Raw genomic sequence first — 11,585 nt, 5'->3', positions numbered from 1 at the left:
ATGTCTTGCTGTATATGTACTCTAATGAATGAGCTTTCTGGTGGATTCATTGCGTAGATTCGCACAGCTAAAAGTTTACCGGCTCCAGGCAATATTGGTAATATAGACTTGCTAATAAAGAGAGAAGAATATAGAGAACCGTGCAAAGTTGAAAAAATGTGCCAAATACGACAAATATGATCATTAAAATAGCCAAACTCTCTCACATAAATTCAAAGAGTTATATTTTTGATAAAAATTTTCAGTTTCCCCTAACTGACCCAAATATATAGTAAAAGCTCCTTAACTGCACAGCATAAGCTGCTTCGGGGTAAAAGCTTCCTGAATAATTCCAAATAATTTTCAATTATAGAGGAAGATGAGCAATTCAAAAATAGCACAACATTATAAAATTTTCCTATTTCGGAACTGTGATTTGTATTATTGTATTTATTATTCGCATCAAGAACTCTACATTAGCCTTGAGTTTTTCAAGTAGAGGAGGTTGAGGCAGTAACAGGAAGAATTCGAAAACTGGATTTTTACATAGTTTTACAGAATAATGTAAAACTAGTCCTAAATCCTGGATTATCAGTGAATTATGGCCCAAATAAATTTAGACTGATCCTTGCACTGACTGAGCAGTATAGGAACAGCTAAATGATATTTATGCAAAGGATCCTTTAGTAAATGCTCATAAGATAAATGATAAATCTTTAGGAGAAAGCGCGCAAGTTTCAGACAACTCTATTTTTTCTATGTGCTTAGTGGATTTGACCCATGGCATGGCTCTTCTTTGGAAATTTGAGGAATTGAACTAACTATTAAAATATAATATTATAATGGGTAACATTTATTGAAAGCATATTGGAAAAAATGATTTGTTCGAAGCTTCAGTCGTCCGAAGGTAGCACACTTTCCCCTGCTGCCAAATTTTACAGGCTAAATATTCTCAAGGATCAGCCTATGTCTATTCGGGCACATGTTTACTGGACACACCTACGACTTAGCCCGAGAGACGGCTTAACTTAAAAGTAATCAAATAATATAGGACGTATTAAAGAATAAATAAATACAGGAAGTGCAAACCAAACTTGTGACGGGTGATAAACCAAGAAATGCTTATACAAGATATGATTATTTTGCAGGTATCCTCAGGGTGGTGTACTTCGATATGTACATTTAGAAATACGTACCATTTCAATTAAATTACAAGATCAAACATAGTATTTTTCAAAGTAATTCTCTTTTCGTACCATCTCTTATACAAATATTCCTCATCAACAGCCATTTCCGCATGAAACTCTTCAAATTGTTGGTATCTTGAAAATTCCAAGCACCTCCGAGAGGTTCTTGGAATTAATTCAAGAAAACAAGAAATTTGGCATCTATAAATCTTGAAATATTGGGTCCAGAATTGTTAATCTTGATATCCACATGGTTTGTGTCTTGGATTTCAAGATTCCAAGACACTTGACAGATTCCACATCTTGATCTTGATTTTTTGATTTCAGAATACCAAAATCTTGAAATTTCCTTGATCTTGATCTTGATCTTGGTCTCAGAATTGAGGTCAATGTTTATATGTATATTGAGGGTCACCGAAGACTGAAAATTGATATCTGTTACCGTAGGGTAAGTGTGCCAAATTTCGGCATAGTTGCATAGCGCCGAAGTCCTAAGTTTGAAATACATTAGGGGAAAGGCTCATAATTTTGTCCAGTTTCTTATTTTGGACACTTTGAGGATAACATTGGACACTAAAAATAAATTGATTAAAATGATGGATTTTTATTCCAATATTTGATGAATAATGAATTCTATCTAAATATTTGTTCTTTTTGGAAGATTTTGACACCAAAAACGTTAAATTTTGAATATGATTTGAGTTGAAATTGCTTTGTTGAAAATTCAGTGTGAGCAATTGCTTACGAGAAATATGACAGAACTTCGTGTTTACTTCAGTTCTTATTTAGCTGTAGTGAAGTACTAACAATGTTTCTTCGGTTTTTTTGAGTGATATTATTGAATACTCATTGAATATTGTTTTGATTCAAGTTACTGGTGATTTGTACATTTGATCTGAAGTGAGATTTGCCTTGTGAATTAGATTTTTCGTGTGAAAAATGGGAAATGTTTTAAGATATTTACCAGTGAGGTGATGGCTCTTATTTTGGACAGGTGTTTTTCTCACGAAATTTCTTGAAGTTTTAGCTTTTGTGATGACTAGGTTGGACAAATGCCTGGAGAAACAAAGGAGCATCATCTCTACGAAAGAGATGTAGCGAGAAATGCCTTGAAAAGTTCCCGGAAAGGCCAGGGAATGAGCGAATCCGCACATACTTGGAGTACCGAAGTCAACTCACTTTAATGAATGATATGGAAAGTTTCCGGGCTTCTGTGACATTCTACGTTTCCCTTACATGAACAGGAAGAGGACTTGGTAAGATTGGTTCATGAAATAAAGAGCAATGGGCATCCTATTGAGGCGGATTAGCTGTCCAAATTTACAGTCAAGTTGGCCAAATTAATAAACAAGTTGTCCAAAATAAGAGCCAAAGTCACCTCTACATATCAATTCATTTATAAACGTATTAAAACTAATTTTAATAAAATTAAGACGATGAATAGCTTGCTAAGTTTCTAAACAACCCTTCTGAAAAGCGAGTATCAAAAAAAATCGATTAGTATTGAAAATATCGCACTTCAAACTTGGGATATCGATGCTTATATGCAGACTGTCCAAAATTATGAGCACTTCCCCTATTTTTAATTCATATTGATATTTTTTGTTACTTCCTTTTCCAGAGGGTCGTGTGGAACCTTGAAAACTAGTTTATCATCTTTGTTTTCTTTAAATCACTTCCTAAAATATTGAAAAATTAATAATAATATGGACATTGCTTTGGGTAGTATTCCGGCCACTTTGAGTGAAATACCGGCCACCTTTTTTCTGACCACCTTTTGTGACGCAACGGATAGAAAATTTCAAAACGTCAAACGGAACGAGTTTAATATTTAGTTTAATACGTTTATATGACCCACAAGCCCAGAGATCTTCCGTGTAATTTGTCCTGAAGACCTGAAGAGTAGCATCTCAAATTTACGCGCAGATTCCCGTAGCAATTTGCCCTTCCTGAACTCTTCCAAGGTCTTTTCCACATCATTTTTTTCATAGAAGCGATGGTTTTTTTTCTCTGGACATTGCAGAACTCAGAAATTGAAAAATAAACATAAAATGAATAAGAAATTTAGAGTTCGAACAGTGAAATGATTATTTAAAGTTAATTTCAATTTTATCTTAAGAAATCTATTTTTTTTTATAAATTATATCGGATTTTTAAAAAAACCAATAAACAAATATGTGAAATAGTTTACTTTCCATGAACTGTTATTAAATAAATTGCAGAACTCATGCTACAGGATCAACGAAGTTAATTATTTTATTGAAACATTGGGCTCTGACTGTTTTTGTAAAATGAAAATTTTAGCTTTCCTTTTATGTATGAACTATTTCCATCATCCTGACTGATACACTTTAAATTAAAAATGGTAAAATCGAAATATCCGGAAAGGGGTTACAAAGGCTTCAGTATGGAAAATTACGATAGATTAGTTATAAATAAATTTGTTATTTTTCAATTTATAATTTTTCTGCTCGAAACTTACAGAGATATCAATACTAATCGATCGATTTTGCATCCCCAACATTTTCACCTTCGACTCTCCCCCTCAGAAGACTATTTTTCTCAGCATAATCTTAGAATTTCCGCCTTTTTTACAAACAGCTTTGCCAATCTTTTACTTCAACAGCTCTTTCATGAAATTGTGCAACTGTTTTGCTAAAATTTTGTATATAAATGCAACAAATCTTCAAGATGTAAATGTAAATCATGAAAAGAAAACTTATGTAACGTTGTGCTATATTTAATTAATCCAAATAAATAAAAAGCAGTAACATTAAACAATTCAAACGAAAGAATAAGTTTTGTCTATGAGAGCATAGAGTTTATGATAGCGATTTTTTCGTTTAGCCAATATCAAATGTTTCGCAGCAAAATGTTTAGGAGATAACCTCATGTGAACCTGACCATTTTCCCTATCTCACATTGAATTAGATTCTTGGATGAGACGCAATTACACGATGACAATATTGTCCACGTTTGTGCCCTTTTTTTTTCGGGACAATCCAGTCTCATGGCAAAAAAAAATCCTCAGAGGCACAAAACACTCTCAGACACATCTATTAGGCAATCTGAAAATGCGAAAGCCCTCATTTCATTCGCCATATCAGCCGAAACGACCAAATCACATATGAAATGTGATAAGAATTTGCATAATCCAACCGAAGTGTTTAGACCGGACCATGCCAATCATCTCCAGCGTGCGTCTCCCCGTCTCCGCAGCCATGGCCCAAAGGGTTTATCAATTCCATCAAAAACATTCCCAGTCAAAGCAAAATGTGTTTATTGTTGATACACTATGCAGTATCACAGAATTTCCATTTGAAAACGTGGTACTTTGATATTTTCCTTTGGATGACCTCAAAACAAATGTGCGGTGGACATTTTTATGAAATAAATAATCAGATTTTCAGCAAAATGCATGGCAAAAACACGTGATATATTTTCCATGTATTTACCATCACTTTGCATGATTTTCTATTATGTTTAATGTCCAGAATAAATGGAACAAAAGCAAAGCGTTGCGGGACACAATCTACGATGAAATAAATTAATATTTTGCAAAGCTGTAAATTATTTTATTCATGATAAGATACCTTAATTTTCGAGGATTCAAGCAAAAAAATAGAACAATAAAAAATATTGTAATTTCGACCACTAGGAGAAGTGCTTGTAATTTGGGACAGCTTATAATTTTGGACACTTTGCGCGTAAAGTCGGACACTACAAATAAATTCATTTAAATTAAGGATTTTTTTTCAATATTTAATGAAATATCTCTTCAACTTAGAAGATATATGAACATTAAATTTGTTTTATTTTGAATATAATTTCAATTAAAATTCCTTTTTTGAAACTTAAGTGTGAGCAATTCTTTACGAGAAATATGGCAAATCGTTGTTTTTATAATTCTCATTTAGCTGTAGTACTCTTTTATCCTTATTTACTGGGAGTACTAGTAATTTTGCTTCGAAATTTTTAAGTCATATTGTTAATTATCCATTTTTGGAGTAAAATAATCAATTGTATCATAGGTTCACCAGTGAGCTTGTGTTGCTTATTTTGGACAGTTGTTATGTTATTTCAACTGAAGACTAGGTTTGTCATATATTACCTAAAGAAACAAAGGAGTAACATCTCCATGAACGAAATGCAGTACTAAAAGCCGTACAAAGTTTCAAAAAAGTACGGAAAGCAAGAGAATAGGTAAATCTGCGCGTACTTGGAGTGCCGAAGAACTCTATTTAATGATAGGATGTTTATAAGTTTCTTGAGACATCCTACGGTTCCTTCTCACAAACAAGACGAGAACTTAGTAATTTGGATCCTTGAAATCAACGAGAATGGGAGTCAAATTACGAGATGACAACTGCCAAAATTAGAAGCAAATTGTCCGAAATTACAAACAATGCGTCCAAAATTACAATCAAATTCATGTCTATACAGTAGATTAGCGCTAATTCGGATCTTTTAAGATCGGACTACTTTTTAATTCGGGCAGCAGTTGATTTAAAAAAGTTTGCCAACTTTTTTAAAGTTCTCGAATGAAGAAAATATGCCCAACTTTGCCATTATTTCTTCTTAGTTATCATGTGATTTTGCATTATTGAAGGGTTTTCATGAAATTTATCATAAATATGAATATGTAAACCCAATATGTGTATGCAGATGAACAAAAAATCGTTGAATTTCAAATAGTTTGGCGCCCGAATTTCACTCTAATTCAGGTGACATTTCAATCCCAAATGCCCGAACTTGAGAGAGTCTATAGTATTTTCATTCATTTTTAAACGCAATAGAATAAATCTTAGTAGAGAAAATAAAAACGATAAACTATATTTTACAAAGATTCCAAACAACACTCCTCTAGCGAAATTCTATAACAAAATGGAAATGTCATATAAACAATTTTCTTAGTTAAATGCGGGAGTAGGACAACATTAAAGACCGGTGTGTATCAAATGTCTATTACAAGTAGCTCTATGAATTTCTCAATCATTATTATTCACATTTTCTTATATATTCGTCATATTTACCACATAAAAAAATCTCAATTTGTCATATGACATTGTCATACTGTCACAGAATTCTCCTTACTGGAATTCAATTTGTGTTGAAAATATCGCACTACTAACTTTAGATAACTTAGTACTCTATAAAAAATGTTCTTTCTATTCCAATGAGAAATGGTAAAGAGAAATTAAATCTTTCTCATGAACATTTATTTTTAGTACATATCTGTCCTCATATGCTACTATGCTATCGACTTTCTTTGGAGTTGGTCCATGTCAGAACTGTTATCCCCAGTCCACATTGTGTTTCAAGACCACCAAACAGTCATGACAAGAACCGGCCAAAATATCAGCTAAAAATGTTTCACTATTCATTGGATATTTCACAGAAATCACCTCTCAGATGGACCCCCAATAAAAACAAATACTCATTTGGAATAGGACGAAGATCGCCGTATTACTTTCGTCTTTTTTGCGTATTTGTCATAATCAGAGAATTAATTCGACATCGGGGAGTCCGTGGTACAATTGTTAGGAACGTTCGGCTCTTGGGAGCTAATGATGGAAATGATTGGTGGTTCTATTCCAATAAAAGATGTAAAGGAGAACATTTTTTAATGTATTTCGAACATTTTTTTAATGTATTACTGTCCTAATGTTTCTCTGAATTATCGACATTTCTCTGCGTTGGTTCTTGTCATGACTATTTGCTGGTTCTAAAACACGACGAGGACTGGCGAAAATATTCGTGACAGGAATCAACACAAAGAAAAGTCGATGATGCAGAAGCATATGGGAACAGAAATGTACTAAAATAAATGTCCATGAGAAAGATTTCCCCGTTTGATTGAAAAGGACCAGGTTTTGGCAAAAACCAACACAAGGAAAAGTGGGTAATGCAGAAGCGCTTGAGAACATTTAGGGTAAAGTGATATAATTTGGAAATAGTGTTACAAGTTGGACATGGCTTTTTTTCTTGATAAATGCAGTACAAAATTTGTTTTTAGGCACATAGAACCAAATTATAAAAATAAAGCATAAAAATATACAAATAAAAATGAAGTACTAAATTTATCAAGAAAAAAAAACCCTGTCCAACTTGTACCATTATTGTCCAACTTGTACCACTTTACCCTAAGTGCTAAAAAAATATTTACGAAAAATATTTCCTTTTTTCATTAGAATAACACCATAAGACCGTCTTCAAACTAGAGGTTTAGCCCAGTTCCCGAGGGTCTCAAAACCTTAAACAGCAACCGATTTTATTGATTTTTCAAAATGTAATAGGTCATTTGCCCTTAATAATCCAATCCTAAGTCAAAATTTTCCAAAAAATCTTGACTGATAAGATATTAGAGAAGTTAAGCCATATGGCTAAGTCGTATGTCTGAAGCCCGTGTAATTCTGTTACTAAGCGTTTACTTCCGTCAATAATAATTATTTTATTATTTATTAATAATAACATTGCATTTGAGCTGATGCTCTTGAAAAAAAAAACTACATGTATTATGATATAAAGGATTGTCACCAAGCAATGCTTGCGTCCGCCGCCGTCTTAGCGTTGGTGAGACTAAAAAAAACTAATATATTGTTTTTATTATTTTTTTTCTAATATAGTAAAAAAAATATTAGATTTAAGGTCTTAAGTTCATTAAAATATAACATTTAAAGTATGCTTTATGGAATTTTCCATTTGAAAATTTTAAAGAATCAATCTTTAAATAAATCTATAAAAATTATGTACCCGTTATTTCTAAATCTAAATATTTAGACAACAATGTTTTTTTTTATTTCTTAATTTAGTTTTTTTGAATTGAATAATTTTGTACTAAAAATCATTTATTTATGATATTTTGTTATTCCCTAAAAATATAATAAAAATCTCAGAAAATATTTCAGATACAACAAAATATTATTACGATTTTATGTGCGATTTTTCCATTTTAGGTTATAATTCTTGCGAACAACCCGTATACCATTCCAACAATAAGAGAGTGCAATATTCAACTTTTGAGCTGAGAAGAGTTTTTTTTAGTTAATTTGAAGTTTAGGAAACCAAAACTGTTGAGATTTGCTCCGGTTTATCCGTGGGTTGTTACTTCTTCTATAATTTTTATTGATGAGATTCTCAACAATGGACCTATATAGATCTGTACCAAAGAAGAATGATCATTAATCAACTTAGATCAGCATTCTCGCACCTAGAAAGATTCAGTACAAACATTGGAATTATTTAACAAATTCCTGGTAGGGAGAAGTGGGGCACCTTTGAATTAGGACACTTTAGAAATAGGACTTCCTTCTTCCTTTTTTAAATGGAACTGTATCTTAATAATAATGGTGGCACAATGTTCCATAGAAGAACTTCCCGGGGAGTTCGGGACATCCATACACATACACTGAGTGAGAGAAATCCGAAAAAGTTAAAATAACATTCCGGAAATGTTAATTTTACCTTGCAGTTTTGATCCAAAATCGGTGTAAATATTACCCTTTTTAGGTGTATTGTGGGTTAAAGTTACACTTTTTCATGTTAATTTTACCCTTAAAAAGGTGTAAAATTAACATTAAAAAACGTTGATACATTTTTACACCTAAAATTGGAGGAAAAAAAGTTAATCTCACCCTCTTTTTTTCTCAGTGTAATTATTTTTTCTTATACGGAATGAGATTGTCAATCCCATGCCCCGTGGAATCCAGTGCAGTGAAGCTCACTGGATGCAAATCGAACACCTTTAACGCCAGAAAAATTCCTGGTGATCTAAAGGGGATTCGAACCCGGGACACTTGCATCATAGAGCGAGTGCTCTACCACTTGAACCATTGAGCGCCCCTACCTGGATCTTGCCAAGATGTAATTTAGCTTCAGAAATCAATTTTAAAAGGTTGATGCCCTAATTCAAAATTGCTCTACTTCCCCGTAAGCTCATACGCAAGTTTCCTATGTTTTCCCGACTTTACAACGGGTCGGTTATTGACAATTTAATTTTGGCCATTGTAAATGCGTTGGAGGGTGAATAAAGTGACTTTTAATTAAAGTCAATTTGCATTAGGCGACATTTACTTCCACTTTATTGGTATTTATTGTCGTTCCTCTGTGGCCAGAATCTTCGTAAAAGCTCAACCTACAAGGAAATTGATAATGTGTACGATTATGCAAAGTTTGGGGTAAAATGTAGGAGGAGATAGCAGTTCGGGACAACTATCTGAATAATAATTGAAATTGTTTAAAGTCCTCTGAGACCACTTTTATATTGTGGAAATGCTTCGGTAGAAGAACTCACAGCGAGAAGCTAATGTCAAGTCTCGATGGTCTCGATATTGTGAGAAAGAAATAAGAATTTTCACACTGTGTTAGCAACCTGTAGGAGGTCCAGCAATGTGCTGAGATGATTGTGTTCATCGACCGCGAGCTGGTGCAATTCCAGAGCGGTTGGAATTGCACGTTGATCAATAAGTGATGTAAATAATGTCGCTCTCAGGAGAACAATAAAGGGACCATCTGATGGACATTCTTAAGACATAATCACTTTTGTGACTTAATGCCACTTCTTTTTTTTTCGTCTCTCCAGTCTCTGTTAGACCGGTTCTATCACTCAATCTCCACGGCAACTCCAGGAGGATTTGTGTACAGCAGTCTGCCCAGGGTACTGAATCTTTGAATTGAGCCACGCAATAAAAGACACATTATCCCAACACTCCATCTCCTTGCATGACGTCTGGAAAGTTGATTGTACTGAGATTGCAAAATAATAAATTATATTGGAAAAGCTCTCTGTACAAATCACTCTCGGTTTTATTGTCCCAAAAGAACGCATTTTAGTTTGTTTATATTCCAAAGCTCTCAATCATTTCCGGTCGTGTAACACATTAAAATTGCAATTTACTGAATTGTTTATATCAGAAGCAATTATAGTTCTAATACTGAACGAATTTCTATGTCGAAAACTTTGCATTGTTCTCAATGTGCTTCAAAGTTTGAAGTATTTTGTATTTGTAAATAGCTTTTCTTCTCCTTTCACCACGGAATTATTTCTAAAAGTTTACTTGCGGAATTTGCATTTGCATAACTGTTTCTAAATTACACAACTTTCTTCGTTTTTGCACTTTGTCGTCAATAATTACTATCACTCTTGAGAAAGACTTTCACTGTATCTAATTTGCCTCAAAGTATTTAGAAGTCTTCATTATGAAAATTTGTGCGGTATTTAAAAATATTACCTCAATATCACCGAATTTTTCATAAAGAATACAAAGAGTGCGCTCATGGCGCTCACATACGGAGTTTGGTTCTCCAAAAGTGTCTCTGCTAAAAGTCAAGTCGCATTCTACTTGTCATAGTTCATAGAACTGAGTCGCTCAGAGAAAACAAGAGTTATTTTAAAAGGGAAATACACACCTGATAGGCCTTTTTTTGCTCTGAGCCTTTTCATTTAAACTTAATTTTGAATTTTCTGTCTTCGTAGAAGTTTGGTACTTCTAAAGTCGAATAGAAAATACCTCAGCCACCACACCCCGATCAACATTTTAAATATCTTAAAAAAATATATTTTTAAAAAATATTACTTTAAAGATATAAATATGCCTTAAACGTCAGCGCTTTATGGTAAATATCCAGATTAAAATGACAGAATGGTCCACTAAGTACTTAATTAAGACATTTATAAAAATCTTTAACTAAAAAGTTTGTATTAAGGACGTAAATGTATTTTCAATAAGTACTCATTTAGGGATTTCGAATTAAGCACCTTTAAGCCTTTATCCTAACGGGTTTAAAATATATTATGTAATTAAGGAAAAGTGCCCTCGAGTCGGCCGGTGGTTAATATTTGAATGTTTGATTGTGAATTTCTATAAAATTGTCACTGATTCGTATTTATGGAATAATTGACCTATTAATGTTAGATCATACGCCAAATATTAGTACAAATATAAATAAATAGAATAAATAACTCTACTGGTCGAATTAAGGAACCGGTCGACTTGAGGGCACTTTACCTTACTTATATTTCTTTTTTTTTCCCAAAAAAATAAAAAAGACACTAAATCTTACAAATTGTTAATTTATACCTTTCTAATGTAATCTACAACACAGTCAATTTCAAAAAAAAGATTTTTTTTCAAATATTTTATTAGATTTTATTTTTGAAATATGTCTCATGAAAAAATTATATCCATTTACAATTTTATCAAATGCTACTCAGAATTCCCCTTTTTTGAAATTCGAAATCCCGGATTTTGGAATAGTTTGAATTAAATTCAATTCAATACGAAAGATTATATTGAATTTTCTGTTTACATTTAGAAAATTAAAATAAATCTCAATCTAATGCGACGATATAAATGGCCTCACTGATTAGAGGAAACTGGGGCAGTAGCAAATACGGGGTAGTTGTAAACTCTGCGATGT

Source organism: Phlebotomus papatasi, chromosome 3, assembly GCF_024763615.1.
Source record: "Phlebotomus papatasi isolate M1 chromosome 3, Ppap_2.1, whole genome shotgun sequence".
Lineage (NCBI taxonomy): Eukaryota > Metazoa > Arthropoda > Insecta > Diptera > Psychodidae > Phlebotomus > Phlebotomus papatasi.
The sequence above is the reverse complement of the archived record's forward strand: the minus strand, read 5'-3'. Positions refer to the sequence as shown.